This window comes from Drosophila sechellia, chromosome 2R, assembly GCF_004382195.2.
Source record: "Drosophila sechellia strain sech25 chromosome 2R, ASM438219v1, whole genome shotgun sequence".
Taxonomy (NCBI): Eukaryota; Metazoa; Arthropoda; class Insecta; order Diptera; family Drosophilidae; genus Drosophila; species Drosophila sechellia.
The window spans coordinates 1743143-1759242 of record NC_045950.1 but is presented as its reverse complement, the minus strand read 5'-3'; the positions used below and the strand labels follow the sequence as shown (position 1 = coordinate 1759242).

Below are 16100 nucleotides of genomic sequence, written 5' to 3'. Positions count from 1 at the left end.
ATCGATGATTTTAGGTTCATCACTATTTGAAGAACAACAAGAAGAGCAACAACAACACCAAAGGTATGCACTAAAATTTGTTCAACTGATGTAATTAAGTCAATTTCAATTGTTAGCTTGTAGTCATATATATAAATATATATATCTTTATCTCCATATACAGAATGGACATTTCTTGGCATTTTGGCAGAATTTTTATTCATAATAACACGGGTTGATCATCTTGGTGTTATTTTGGACCATAATTATCTATTTACCTTCCCTATCTAAACGTAGAACGATGTTTGGTAGAGTCTTTATTTGAAAGCTCATTCATAGTGAAGTTGATAGTCCCGACTTGGTTAGTTGGTTAAACTTCTCTGCTTCAAGCACATTCATTGAAAACTACATACCCATTATCTAAAATCATTATAGACCTAGCTATGAGTTGAATGACCCTTACAGAGTATTATTTTCTGACTGCAATAGACTTTATCATATAATATGTAATATCGTAAACCAACCAATTATTCCTTTTTTAACAAATAGTAAGATCTTACTAATATTTATATTATATTTCTTCAACTTACTCGTAGAATAAAAGAGGATATATATATATATTCTTTGAAAAGTATGTAACATGCAGAAGTAATCGTTTCCGACCATATAAAGTATATGTATATTTTCTTGATCAGGGTCAATAGCCGAGTCGATCTGGCCGTGCCCGTCCGCCTGTCCGTCTGTTTGGCCTTATAAACGTCGAGATCTCAGGAGCTTTAAGAGCTAGAACTCAACCTTCTATTAAGCATACAGATCTGCCAAAGGAATGAATGAGAGCGCCAGGCCAAACGTACCCCAAATAACGGAAACGATTTCAAGGCCGCGGAGAGGATCATTTTTGAAGAAACACAGAAAATCGATTACAATGAAGTAGGAGCATCATTTGACCAAATTTATTGAAAATTCAACGCTGGGTTTATGAATATGTACCAGACCTAGCTCGACGAAGGAATTGGTTTACCAATCGACCACCCCTATCGGTCGCTGACGTAGTCTTGATCATAGAAAATGCCACATAACTGCTGGCCCAAGGACATGGTCGAGAATGTCATTCTAGCGAATTATGGCCTTGTACAGTAAGTAGCAGTACGTTTACCCGATTGAGTCATGCGAAGACCCGTAGCCAAAGTTGCGTCAGCATCTATGGCGATAAGCACGCCCGAATAGAGCGGAATTTAGGGGTGTGGGGGAATATTGTCGCCGAAATCAGCCATGAAGCTCAAAGTGTATTTTTTGGCTCTCCCTTTATTTATAGAATATAAGAACTAATATAGGACGCATCCGCTCTGTTGCTCTCCTCAGCAGCAGCGCAGACCTTCCCATTAAGGCTTTGTTTTAAGCAGATGAGTCGCTCTCATATCTTCAAAAAGAATTCAAAACTCTTATCATTATGGAAAACACAATAATACAAAAGAAGCTAAAACAGATCGAAGCAACAATAGGTGTCGATTTGCTCGCGTTTCGCTTACTGTACAGCTTGCCCGATTTGTGTGAATCCTAAATGTGCGCAATGGAAACATGAGACGATTTACAAAGTCCCTTGTACAACTCTCGTTGAGGCAAGGCATCGCATCACCCTGGTGGATGGGCTGAGTTCTTTGCCACCACTTCTCGCGCCGAGCAAGCGTAGGCAGATACTCCCACCTCCTCCACTGCTTTTTCGTAGAACCCTCCTTGGGCAGCTCCCACGAAGTTGTTGCCGTTGTCTCTTCTCCTTGTGACGGGACACATTCACCAACAGCGGCCCACAGTAGTTCAATCCGGTATATTTGAATGGCGATCCACCCGCATCCAGTCTGTCCAGTATTCTAGTTCCAGTATTCTAGTTTTCGCCGACCTTACCTCGTCGGGAAACGACTGCAGTTGTGCCTGTCTGACCAACAGATTCTCCGCGGCCTTACATTCTGTTGCAGTAAGGGCGCAAAAATTCCCTCTTCAGCTCAATCTCCACTCAAGACGCTGCTTGGCACTCGATGATACTCCACGTTGACCCTGAAGTCATCCGTTGCTTTCTGCTAACGCATTCCGAGGATCTTCTGCTCAGCTTCAGCCCATCCGACTTTTTTGACTCACCTAGGCACAAAAGCCGTCTCCATAGTGGGCGAGCTGCTACTGTCCACGTAGTCATCAACATAATGGTAGTCAGTGATGGCTTTGAAAGCTCTCGTTTCCGAGTCCCGAAAATTCAGGGCTTTCAGAGTCTTTACGTAATGTGCAGCGCTCGGCAAACATGCTCCTCCAAATGTCATTACCTCCATCTCGTAGACATCCGGATCTCTCTCGTCGTCGCAATCTCTCCAGAGGAAACGTTGGTAACATCTATCCTCGGGTCAGTACTTGGTGAAACAAATCCTTGATGTCCCCGATGACTCCGACTGCTCCCTCTCTAAAATGGAAGAGCACAGCTGACCAAGGCTTATAGTGCTGAGCTTTGTCAAGCAGCATCGAATCGTAAATTGTCGGGCTTGTTGGGGTTTTCGACCAGGCAAGCCTGTCGCTCGCAAATCCTTTAGACACATAATCTTTGATGATTTCATCATATGCCTGCTCCAACGGCTTTTGCGCTTCAATTTCTTCTCAATGTTGATCATCCTTTTGTACCCCACCTCGTAGCTCTGTGGCAACACAACGTGGCCGTCTTTCAGAGTAATCCCGTCTGGTAGCGACGCCCTACTCCCTTTGTGCCCGCACATCGTCGCTGGCTGCGACTTGTGGCGGTGGCTTCACTCTAAAGTTCTCCATGTCGAAGTAGTCTTCTACCAACTGTTATCTGCAGACTCATCACCCTCCGACAAGCTCCGTACAGCGTAACGGACAGTCAACGCAGCTTAAATTTCTTTGAGTGGGTGCTTCCGCTTTACGCCGAGCCCTTCACTCTAGGTTGTTTCTGCTAACTGTTCGCTGCTGGTTTCCTTCTTGGTCCTTTGGCTGCGTCTGAAAATTGCTGATTGCTGATTCCCTCCGTAGCGTCTCAAACCGTAGCTGCTCCGCCTTCGCTGACTGCAAGATAGCCGCCAGGCTGCTCACTCGAGTCGCGAAGGGAATGATCTTCGCCAAATTGTGCTCCAAGATCGGCAGAGCCTAAAGGATGAATTAGTAGCATCTTCCCTTTCTCGAGGGCTTCATCCTTCAACAACCTCGGGTTGTTCTCCAATTCTCCAATTGTACTCTCTGGTCGTCTCCACGAACGCACAGGTGAAGATCCGGAAGATTTCGTGGCCCATATGCTCCCTGTATTCCATTCGGCGTTATCGCGGCGTAGGATACAATAAGTGGCGATGCTGTTGCCACATTGTGGACGCTTACGCCCGGTAAAACTAATCCATGCGCTGGCAGCACAATGCTTGTTGCACACAGTGAGTCCTGCGTTGATGTGGCAGTCCTGAGACAGATTGTTGTTGCATCTTACTCCAAAGGTGCGTTTGTAGAGGTACGTCTCCAACAGCTTATGCCCCGAAATACGGCAGCACTTGTTTAATTTTGAACATAAGTCCGTCGAGCCTTACTCTGTAAAAAGTCTTAGCTACGACCAGATATGTGTAGTGCTGACCAATACACTTAATTTCAAAGGCACTGCGTATTTCTGTAATAATAACCAGGTTCCGTGTTTTTATCGAAAACTAAATTGGCGCGATGGAATTATATTGCGCTGCATGAGACGTCAATAGAAGAGTAAATTCTAAGAGTTTCGAAAGGCTGTTAGTAAATTGGTTGTCTTTTTCCACCGCATATTTTTGTGTATTATGCAATACGCACAGACATTACGGTGGTAAAACACCGCAAGAGCATATTATGCGGTGTGAGTAATCCAGCCACCACTTCTTAAGCGAGTATATTTGTAGTGCTCAAATCAGGCATCGGTGCTAATCTCTGGTATCCAGGAATGTAGAAAATGTTATTATTTATTAGATGCATTTCACATATCAATATTGTTGAGGCAATGAGCTTTTTCATTGACTTTAAGAAGTGGTGTGGCAATTTATAGACACTGTAAAGTTAATGTTTCAATTAATATTTCAGTTTTATTTCAATATATTTTGCCACACAGGGCTGTAGAGTATAAAACGAACAGCGGCAGTGCCTGTATCGAACCTATTAAGAGTTAAAGTACATCACAGCAGTACCGATGCGATCAACACTTATTTTGTAACTGAGCTTGCTATGCAGAAGGCAAATGAGAAAGCTTCACAGAATAAAGATTATGACAGCTGTGCTCGCTCTCTATTGAGAGAGATGAACATAGCACAAAGGGGAATGCAAAATCTATTGCTGCACAAAGCAATGTACAAGAGTGATATAATAAATAACATAACTGCATAACCAAACATCCTCACCCCGTTGGAGGTACAACATCATCCTGTTTGAGTAGAACTCAAGGTTTAGTGACGACTCTATTGAAGATTCCAGTGGCAGTTTTGAGAACGCTATCGGGTCCAGGATTTATTACTCGAGCTAGTGGCTATTTGAGGGTTGGCAGGTTTCCGTCTTTTACTAAAACGACATCATCGATTTGAACGTCTGTTTTCTGTGCTCGCCGTTTGCAACGTTGTTGAAGAAGCGTTAGATATTCACGTCTCCACCTGCTCCAGAATATTTGCTGGTAGTAGGTGATTGGCTGTCAGCGATCCAATCGGTTGAGATTTAATTTTTTTAGGTCAGGCTCAGCAAACAAGGCGAGGGGGCCGTGCCTAAGAAGTGCCCTAGCCTCGTCAAGGTGTTTTAAAAGAGAAACTAAAGGTCTTGAATTAATTAGGGCCGCAATGTGGCAAAAGAGGGTGCGCAGGTCATCAGCAGGAAAAACGGCAGGTCCAACAGCTCGGTAAAAATATGGATATTAATGGATTAATGGCTTCAGTCTGCCACCAACTCTCATGAGTCCAGAGTTGTCAATGATGGGTACGAGGGATGCAATTCAGCTCGATGATTTTACTTGTCGACTGTTGAGCAGGGCATTATAGTCCTCGGTAAGGTGTGCCATCTCATGCCTCCGGTGAGATGATTAACAGTCAGGCCGGGGTGCCTGATACGATAACGAAATTTAAAGATGTATACAAAAACATGTTCCAATTTTTGCCAGGAGTTGACAAATTTACAACTGGGATGTCGATGTCGGCAGGGGTCTTGAGATTGATGAGGGCCTTCTTCCTTAGCTCAGGGAGAACCTTTGGAGCGAGACCAGACTCTGGCCAGTGCGATTTGTCTTCTTGAAGATAGTCAGGACCATGAGACCAAAGACTGGACTCGATGAGCTCACTAGGAAGTGCCCTCAGGAAAGTATGTCCGATGGATTGCAGGCTGTAGGATCATAATGCCATTCTATGGCATTTGACAGCTCCTGGACTAAAGAGATGCGATTAGAAATAAAAGTTTGAAAGCGTGAAGGCTCATCTCGTATCCCGGAAGCACCACAGCAGAATCTGGCCTGTAATAATCAGGGATCCTCAGGTATGGTGGAGGATCGCGTAATGCCCGCCCTGCCTTGGCCATTTTTTACCAAAAATCTCAAACAGGGAATCACAGGGAGAACATCCCAGTTATAGGCAAACAAGTTAGTTTTTCAAAACATTATAAAAAGTGTATATTATCATAAATAAAATTTCTTACAGCTATCATACATGTTATTTGAGAATTAATAAAATTTAGACCGCCAATAACAATACTGCAATTTGCAGCTTTCGATTTCCCTTGTAGAGTGGAAAGACAATTTTGGCCCCTCAAAAATCAAATAAAAATAAACATACATTTCTTTCGGACATGTGTGCGTGTTCACGGCCAGCAGCCAAAAATTAAACGGACCAAAAAGAAACAAAGAAATGAGCGGTATCAATCTTAAAATTGCAAAGACAAATTGCAGAGAAAAATTCTGCCCTTAAAAACTCATTTCCACCATTCCGATCTGCTAAAGTCCTTGGCCTTGAAAACGATACTGTTTCCACTAATACTCAGGCGATAAAAATATTGCGGCGCCTTCCGCACCAAGGGACCAGGTCCGCGATTATGTGAATTTAATTTCACTTCTTTATCGCATCCTTTTTTCTTATTTAAAAATCAGTTCCAACTTTTGGGAATCCACCGACAAAAGCGCTTCCGTGTGATCTTCCTGTGGAATTAAGGCTTAAAACAAAAGGTTAACGATAAAAAAAAAACAAAATAATACGGAGACATGCCACTTCCGATCTTTCTTTTCTCTTCTCGCTTATTCCACTCACTTACCCACTTTTGGGAATCCACCGACAAAAGCGCTTCCGTGTGATCTTCCTGTGGAATTCAAGTCTTAAAACAAAAGGTTAACGATAAAAAAAAAACAAAATAATACGGAGACATGCCACTTCCGATCTTTCTTTTCTCTTCTCGCTTATTCCATTTTTCTTCTTAAATGCCCTTCAATTTTGGGCTGCACTACACTCTCTTTCTTGGCCGACTACTAAACTATATGCGGCGTCTCGCTTTCACTTACAACTTTTTCGTCTCACTGCTTCGTTAGACCGTCAGAAATGGAAGAAATCCATTTTAGCCTTCGGATTCTTGCCGAAACCATCTCTCTCTATAAGCCATTCCCATGGAACTGACAATCAGCTCTGTTGCCCCATTCAGTCCGAAATTCTTGACCAGAAAATTCTTCTTATGCGCTAATTTCAGTTCAGGGGACCAAACGTAGATGGCGGCCTCAAACATTCTTACCCCCATAGATAACGCTGCCGACACCAGCTGCCACAAGCGCTACAAACAGCCTCTACAAAATCAGACTGCCTCATGTCTTTGGCGTGGTATCTCCCTACGAATCGACCTGGTAAATCTTCTAAATCGTAGTACGAATTCCCAAACTTTCTCCGGACCCGAACTTTCAGGTAATTCGGACCCCATTTGGCATTATACCTCGCTTGAAAATTACTCTGCCTGTAATTCTTACGAAACACTTCCTGGCCCACATTATAAGATATTACTCTGGATAAGAGGTTGTAAAGCCGCTGATTCTTATCATTTTGATTTTTCATTACTTCCACGACCTTATTGCTCACTAACTCCAAGGAACCCTCCCTAGCGAAAACCAAGGACCGATCTTGAATCAACCCCTAAGCTCCTAACAATTTATATGTAGATCCTGAGCCCGCGAAGTGCTGCCCGAACACCATATAATATGGAGTAGTTCCCAAACTAGAAAGCACCGCGTATCTCAACGCACAGCAAATACAACTCAGCTCTTCGTTCCAATTTTTCTGATCTGGCTTGACGTACGACCGGATCGCCGCTAATACCGACCTATTTACCCTTTCAGAAGCATTCGACTGCGGTGAATATACCGCCGTGAGGTTGTGACGCATCCTGTAATCCCGAAGGAATTTCTGGAACGTGTCAGACTTGAACTGAGAACCGTTATCCGACACAACCGTTTCAGGCACCCCGAACGTATGGAACAAATCCTGTTGCAAATACATTGGCCGTAAGCTTCTTCACTGTCTTGAGTAAAACGAACTTCGAATAATGGTCAAATACAGAAATTTACCAATGTCGATTTTCGAACGCGGATAAGGACCCAAAACGTCTATGTATATTTTTTGGAGGAACCTTTCTGACTCCGGTGGCACACCAATAGGTGTTCTGAATTAGACGCCATAGGATTTAACATCTTTTACCAATCCTGGCCAATAATAATATCTTCAAACTCGTTCTAAGGTCTTGTGTATTCCGTGTGAACTTATTGGATGTTAATGGGCATTTTTTAAAACACTCTGGACTAAGCCCTCTGGGATCCACAACTTCCAGACAAACTGATCATGCAAACAATCACCGGTGACTTGATCCATTCTCCTATCAACTAATTTAATATCTGGCAACAAGTTGTTGTTCGCCTTCAACCGTTCAACCAATTCCTTGTACTTGTCGGACTTGAACTCTGACGAATCCAAATCGACTATCAAGCCTTGGCTGGAATCTAACGCGGCTACAATCTCCTCATTTACCCGAGATAACGCGTCTGGCACAACATTCTTTTCTTTTGTTGATCATCCTTTTGTACCCCACCTCGTAGCTCTGTGGCAACACAACGTGGCCGTCTTTCAGAGTAATCCCGTCTGGTAGCGACGCCCTACTCCCTTTGTGCCCGCACATCGTCGCTGGCTGCGACTTGTGGCGGTGGCTTCACTCTAAAGTTCTCCATGTCGAAGTAGTCTTCTACCAACTGTTATCTGCAGACTCATCACCCTCCGACAAGCTCCGTACAGCGTAACGGACAGTCAACGCAGCTTAAATTTCTTTGAGTGGGTGCTTCCGCTTTACGCCGAGCCCTTCACTCTAGGTTGTTTCTGCTAACTGTTCGCTGCTGGTTTCCTTCTTGGTCCTTTGGCTGCGTCTGAAAATTGCTGATTGCTGATTCCCTCCGTAGCGTCTCAAACCGTAGCTGCTCCGCCTTCGCTGACTGCAAGATAGCCGCCAGGCTGCTCACTCGAGTCGCGAAGGGAATGATCTTCGCCAAATTGTGCTCCAAGATCGGCAGAGCCTAAAGGATGAATTAGTAGCATCTTCCCTTTCTCGAGGGCTTCATCCTTCAACAACCTCGGGTTGTTCTCCAATTCTCCAATTGTACTCTCTGGTCGTCTCCACGAACGCACAGGTGAAGATCCGGAAGATTTCGTGGCCCATATGCTCCCTGTATTCCATTCGGCGTTATCGCGGCGTAGGATACAATAAGTGGCGATGCTGTTGCCACATTGTGGACGCTTACGCCCGGTAAAACTAATCCATGCGCTGGCAGCACAATGCTTGTTGCACACAGTGAGTCCTGCGTTGATGTGGCAGTCCTGAGACAGATTGTTGTTGCATCTTACTCCAAAGGTGCGTTTGTAGAGGTACGTCTCCAACAGCTTATGCCCCGAAATACGGCAGCACTTGTTTAATTTTGAACATAAGTCCGTCGAGCCTTACTCTGTAAAAAGTCTTAGCTACGACCAGATATGTGTAGTGCTGACCAATACACTTAATTTCAAAGGCACTGCGTATTTCTGTAATAATAACCAGGTTCCGTGTTTTTATCGAAAACTAAATTGGCGCGATGGAATTATATTGCGCTGCATGAGACGTCAATAGAAGAGTAAATTCTAAGAGTTTCGAAAGGCTGTTAGTAAATTGGTTGTCTTTTTCCACCGCATATTTTTGTGTATTATGCAATACGCACAGACATTACGGTGGTAAAACACCGCAAGAGCATATTATGCGGTGTGAGTAATCCAGCCACCACTTCTTAAGCGAGTATATTTGTAGTGCTCAAATCAGGCATCGGTGCTAATCTCTGGTATCCAGGAATGTAGAAAATGTTATTATTTATTAGATGCATTTCACATATCAATATTGTTGAGGCAATGAGCTTTTTCATTGACTTTAAGAAGTGGTGTGGCAATTTATAGACACTGTAAAGTTAATGTTTCAATTAATATTTCAGTTTTATTTCAATATATTTTGCCACACAGGGCTGTAGAGTATAAAACGAACAGCGGCAGTGCCTGTATCGAACCTATTAAGAGTTAAAGTACATCACAGCAGTACCGATGCGATCAACACTTATTTTGTAACTGAGCTTGCTATGCAGAAGGCAAATGAGAAAGCTTCACAGAATAAAGATTATGACAGCTGTGCTCGCTCTCTATTGAGAGAGATGAACATAGCACAAAGGGGAATGCAAAATCTATTGCTGCACAAAGCAATGTACAAGAGTGATATAATAAATAACATAACTGCATAACCAAACATCCTCACCCCGTTGGAGGTACAACATCATCCTGTTTGAGTAGAACTCAAGGTTTAGTGACGACTCTATTGAAGATTCCAGTGGCAGTTTTGAGAACGCTATCGGGTCCAGGATTTATTACTCGAGCTAGTGGCTATTTGAGGGTTGGCAGGTTTCCGTCTTTTACTAAAACGACATCATCGATTTGAACGTCTGTTTTCTGTGCTCGCCGTTTGCAACGTTGTTGAAGAAGCGTTAGATATTCACGTCTCCACCTGCTCCAGAATATTTGCTGGTAGTAGGTGATTGGCTGTCAGCGATCCAATCGGTTGAGATTTAATTTTTTTAGGTCAGGCTCAGCAAACAAGGCGAGGGGGCCGTGCCTAAGAAGTGCCCTAGCCTCGTCAAGGTGTTTTAAAAGAGAAACTAAAGGTCTTGAATTAATTAGGGCCGCAATGTGGCAAAAGAGGGTGCGCAGGTCATCAGCAGGAAAAACGGCAGGTCCAACAGCTCGGTAAAAATATGGATATTAATGGATTAATGGCTTCAGTCTGCCACCAACTCTCATGAGTCCAGAGTTGTCAATGATGGGTACGAGGGATGCAATTCAGCTCGATGATTTTACTTGTCGACTGTTGAGCAGGGCATTATAGTCCTCGGTAAGGTGTGCCATCTCATGCCTCCGGTGAGATGATTAACAGTCAGGCCGGGGTGCCTGATACGATAACGAAATTTAAAGATGTATACAAAAACATGTTCCAATTTTTGCCAGGAGTTGACAAATTTACAACTGGGATGTCGATGTCGGCAGGGGTCTTGAGATTGATGAGGGCCTTCTTCCTTAGCTCAGGGAGAACCTTTGGAGCGAGACCAGACTCTGGCCAGTGCGATTTGTCTTCTTGAAGATAGTCAGGACCATGAGACCAAAGACTGGACTCGATGAGCTCACTAGGAAGTGCCCTCAGGAAAGTATGTCCGATGGATTGCAGGCTGTAGGATCATAATGCCATTCTATGGCATTTGACAGCTCCTGGACTAAAGAGATGCGATTAGAAATAAAAGTTTGAAAGCGTGAAGGCTCATCTCGTATCCCGGAAGCACCACAGCAGAATCTGGCCTGTAATAATCAGGGATCCTCAGGTATGGTGGAGGATCGCGTAATGCCCGCCCTGCCTTGGCCATTTTTTACCAAAAATCTCAAACAGGGAATCACAGGGAGAACATCCCAGTTATAGGCAAACAAGTTAGTTTTTCAAAACATTATAAAAAGTGTATATTATCATAAATAAAATTTCTTACAGCTATCATACATGTTATTTGAGAATTAATAAAATTTAGACCGCCAATAACAATACTGCAATTTGCAGCTTTCGATTTCCCTTGTAGAGTGGAAAGACAATTTTGGCCCCTCAAAAATCAAATAAAAATAAACATACATTTCTTTCGGACATGTGTGCGTGTTCACGGCCAGCAGCCAAAAATTAAACGGACCAAAAAGAAACAAAGAAATGAGCGGTATCAATCTTAAAATTGCAAAGACAAATTGCAGAGAAAAATTCTGCCCTTAAAAACTCATTTCCACCATTCCGATCTGCTAAAGTCCTTGGCCTTGAAAACGATACTGTTTCCACTAATACTCAGGCGATAAAAATATTGCGGCGCCTTCCGCACCAAGGGACCAGGTCCGCGATTATGTGAATTTAATTTCACTTCTTTATCGCATCCTTTTTTCTTATTTAAAAATCAGTTCCAACTTTTGGGAATCCACCGACAAAAGCGCTTCCGTGTGATCTTCCTGTGGAATTAAGGCTTAAAACAAAAGGTTAACGATAAAAAAAAAACAAAATAATACGGAGACATGCCACTTCCGATCTTTCTTTTCTCTTCTCGCTTATTCCACTCACTTACCCACTTTTGGGAATCCACCGACAAAAGCGCTTCCGTGTGATCTTCCTGTGGAATTCAAGTCTTAAAACAAAAGGTTAACGATAAAAAAAAAAACAAAATAATACGGAGACATGCCACTTCCGATCTTTCTTTTCTCTTCTCGCTTATTCCATTTTTCTTCTTAAATGCCCTTCAATTTTGGGCTGCACTACACTCTCTTTCTTGGCCGACTACTAAACTATATGCGGCGTCTCGCTTTCACTTACAACTTTTTCGTCTCACTGCTTCGTTAGACCGTCAGAAATGGAAGAAATCCATTTTAGCCTTCGGATTCTTGCCGAAACCATCTCTCTCTATAAGCCATTCCCATGGAACTGACAATCAGCTCTGTTGCCCCATTCAGTCCGAAATTCTTGACCAGAAAATTCTTCTTATGCGCTAATTTCAGTTCAGGGGACCAAACGTAGATGGCGGCCTCAAACATTCTTACCCCCATAGATAACGCTGCCGACACCAGCTGCCACAAGCGCTACAAACAGCCTCTACAAAATCAGACTGCCTCATGTCTTTGGCGTGGTATCTCCCTACGAATCGACCTGGTAAATCTTCTAAATCGTAGTACGAATTCCCAAACTTTCTCCGGACCCGAACTTTCAGGTAATTCGGACCCCATTTGGCATTATACCTCGCTTGAAAATTACTCTGCCTGTAATTCTTACGAAACACTTCCTGGCCCACATTATAAGATATTACTCTGGATAAGAGGTTGTAAAGCCGCTGATTCTTATCATTTTGATTTTTCATTACTTCCACGACCTTATTGCTCACTAACTCCAAGGAACCCTCCCTAGCGAAAACCAAGGACCGATCTTGAATCAACCCCTAAGCTCCTAACAATTTATATGTAGATCCTGAGCCCGCGAAGTGCTGCCCGAACACCATATAATATGGAGTAGTTCCCAAACTAGAAAGCACCGCGTATCTCAACGCACAGCAAATACAACTCAGCTCTTCGTTCCAATTTTTCTGATCTGGCTTGACGTACGACCGGATCGCCGCTAATACCGACCTATTTACCCTTTCAGAAGCATTCGACTGCGGTGAATATACCGCCGTGAGGTTGTGACGCATCCTGTAATCCCGAAGGAATTTCTGGAACGTGTCAGACTTGAACTGAGAACCGTTATCCGACACAACCGTTTCAGGCACCCCGAACGTATGGAACAAATCCTGTTGCAAATACATTGGCCGTAAGCTTCTTCACTGTCTTGAGTAAAACGAACTTCGAATAATGGTCAAATACAGAAATTTACCAATGTCGATTTTCGAACGCGGATAAGGACCCAAAACGTCTATGTATATTTTTTGGAGGAACCTTTCTGACTCCGGTGGCACACCAATAGGTGTTCTGAATTAGACGCCATAGGATTTAACATCTTTTACCAATCCTGGCCAATAATAATATCTTCAAACTCGTTCTAAGGTCTTGTGTATTCCGTGTGAACTTATTGGATGTTAATGGGCATTTTTTAAAACACTCTGGACTAAGCCCTCTGGGATCCACAACTTCCAGACAAACTGATCATGCAAACAATCACCGGTGACTTGATCCATTCTCCTATCAACTAATTTAATATCTGGCAACAAGTTGTTGTTCGCCTTCAACCGTTCAACCAATTCCTTGTACTTGTCGGACTTGAACTCTGACGAATCCAAATCGACTATCAAGCCTTGGCTGGAATCTAACGCGGCTACAATCTCCTCATTTACCCGAGATAACGCGTCTGGCACAACATTCTTTCCGAAATCCGGACTACGAAGAACAGGCGCAGAACATAACATCAGCTCAAATGCTAGCTTTCCTTCAGGAGCCATGACGAACTTCTGTCTTGGCTTTAATAAGTCAGTCAACGGCGCTGCTACAGCCATCTTAATATGACCTGCAACTATTTTCAAAACTTTCAGATGTGATTCCAAGCTATCGTAAACTTCCAAATGATCGTCTAGGTAAACAAACACTTCGATTATCAGAATCTGGGTCGAGGGGTATCTGCTCATTTCTTTTTTTTTTTTTTTTTTTTTTTAAATTTACGCATGGGTCCCACGGCCACACCTCCCGCCCAACCGACCGAGGAGCAAATATAGACGCGATATAAAAAATAGAATAGGAACGAGGAAATGAATATAATGTTAAATAATAAATAAATATTAGTGTTAGTAGGATCTAATTATGTAATAGAAAAGATAAAATCGATTGCTTTAATAGCGGCAGAGAGTCAAGATTACAGATAATAGGATAAAGTCTATTATAGTCAGAACATAAAACTCTGTAAGGGTCATGCAACTCATAATTAGATCTACAATGATTTAAGATAAGGGGTTTATAGTTTCTAGTGACTCTACTTGGAACCGAGAAGTTAAGCCGACTAATCAAGTCGGGACTCTCAACATCCCCACGAATAAGCTTACAAATAAAGACTGTTCCAAGCATAGTTCTACGGTTAGCTAGGGATGGTAAATTAATTAAAAGTAGTCTACTGGAATAAGGAGGTAATATATGGTTTGCATCCCAATTTAGGCGCCGCAAGGCAAAAAGTAAGAAGTTTTTTTGGACCGATTCAATGCGGTCCGAGTGGACTGCGTATTGTGGACTCCAAACAGGTGATCCGTACTCGAGAATCGGACGGACTAACGAAATAAATAAGGTTGTAGTCAAGTAAGAGTAATCAAATTCCTTAGACCACCTTTTTATAAAACCAAGCACACCCCTGGCCTTATTGACAATAGATGAAATATGGTCAGAAAATTTTAGTTTTGGGTCCAGAAGAACACCAAGATCATCAACTCGTGTTATTCTGTCCAGAGGGCACCCACTTAGAGTGTAAGTCGTGCGTATTGGGTTGGCACGACAAAAGGTCATAACTTTACACTTGGAGCCATTTAAGTCTAATATGTTATCACGGCACCATATTTGAAATCGGTCTAGATCGGATAGAATAGAAGATAACGAATTTTTAAAGAGAACTTGTTGTGTCCTGCCATTCAGATAGCTTGAAATCCAATTTAGAAGATCAACAGGGAAACCTATAAGATCTAGTTTTTTTATTAGAAGGTAATGATTAACAGAGTCAAATGCTTTACTGAAATCAGTGTAGATGACATCTGTTTGAAGATTATTTTTGAAACCCTCTATTACGAAAGAAGTTAGCTCCAAGAGGTTAGTGGTTGTAGATCTGCGTTTCATAAAACCGTGTTGACACGGTGATATGATTGATCTACAAAGGTGCTGCAAATGAGGAGTGATAACATTTTCGAAAAGTTTTGGGATAGCCGACAATTTAGAGATTCCTCTGTAATTGCTTGCATCCAGTTTGCTACCTTTTTTGTGAAGAGGAATCACAAAGGACTCCTTCCATATATGAGGGAATTGTGAAGATTCCAAAGATAAGGTATAAAGTTTCAGTAGAGGCTTGCACAAGGCTTCCGCACAGATCTAATCTGAGCACACAGCCAGGGATTCCGTCGGGACCTGGCGAATAGACCGGTTTAACACGCTGAAGATCGTTTAGCAGTGAGCTTTCGTTTATAGTGGGGCAAAATATTTGATTCAGATCGAGGCTAGAAATAAACATAGTTTTTGGGAGGCGACCTAGAATCCCTTCTATCTGCGTGAGAGGATACGCATCTTTTCTGGTGACTGAATTCTCCTTTCTGCTATCCAAACAGAGCCGCACTTTCCCGGGTTTGTGCACTAAAACTACTGGTGAAGACCAAGCGCTATCAGACTCTTCAATTACACCAAGCTTAAGCATACGATCAATCTCAGTCTATAGAAGTTTTTGCACATCTGGAGACACTGGAAAATTCCGCTGCTTTACCGGCTTAGCATCTCCAGTATCAAAAACTGGGACAGAATAGAAGTCTTTCCCAAGCCAAAAACGAAACATGAAGGAAATGCTTGTATTACTTTTTTTAACCAGTCTTGTTGCTGTGTAAAAAGATAGTGAGTTAAAGAAGTTATTTCCATCTCCGCTGGCAGCAACTTAAACTTAGACCAAAAATCAATACCTAAATATAAATCTTGGCTAAGAAAAGCCAAGTTCCCTTCCTTTGAACTATAGAGGGGTGCTAAATCGACAACCCTCGCTTAAACGACTCTTTATTATTTGCTGCGCTAGATTGCCCCCTATGACACTTACTGCCGATCCAGATACTGGATAACAGTCCCATTACTATCCGATCTAAGACGCGTATGGACGGTTGTCCTTCGCCCTATGTTGAATTGTGTTGATTGTTTTCAAAGCCATCCATCCAGTAATTTCTCATCCGCTGAGCATTTCTGGAGTAGGATTGTGTGTTTTTCACATTTTACACAAGATGGCTTGCAGGTATTTGGCTTGCCACAACCAATCTTGTGCAATCTTGATAACGATGACCGTCTTCTATATCTATA

The 16100-nt window shown here is 42.7% G+C and overlaps 1 long non-coding RNA gene across 2 annotated transcripts; it reads left to right on the top strand.

The window, feature by feature from the left end:
• The first annotated feature begins 44 nt into the window (after nucleotides 1-44).
• On the top strand, nucleotides 45-11069 carry LOC116800478. 2 transcript variants are annotated; one of them, XR_004361423.1, is made up of 2 exons: nucleotides 45-63; nucleotides 6679-11069. It is a non-coding gene; the product is annotated as an uncharacterized LOC116800478 (long non-coding RNA). The 2 variants fall into 2 exon arrangements; XR_004361424.1 differs by lacking the exon at nucleotides 45-63 and adding an exon at nucleotides 658-1115.
• Nucleotides 11070-16100: the final 5031 nt, after the last annotated feature.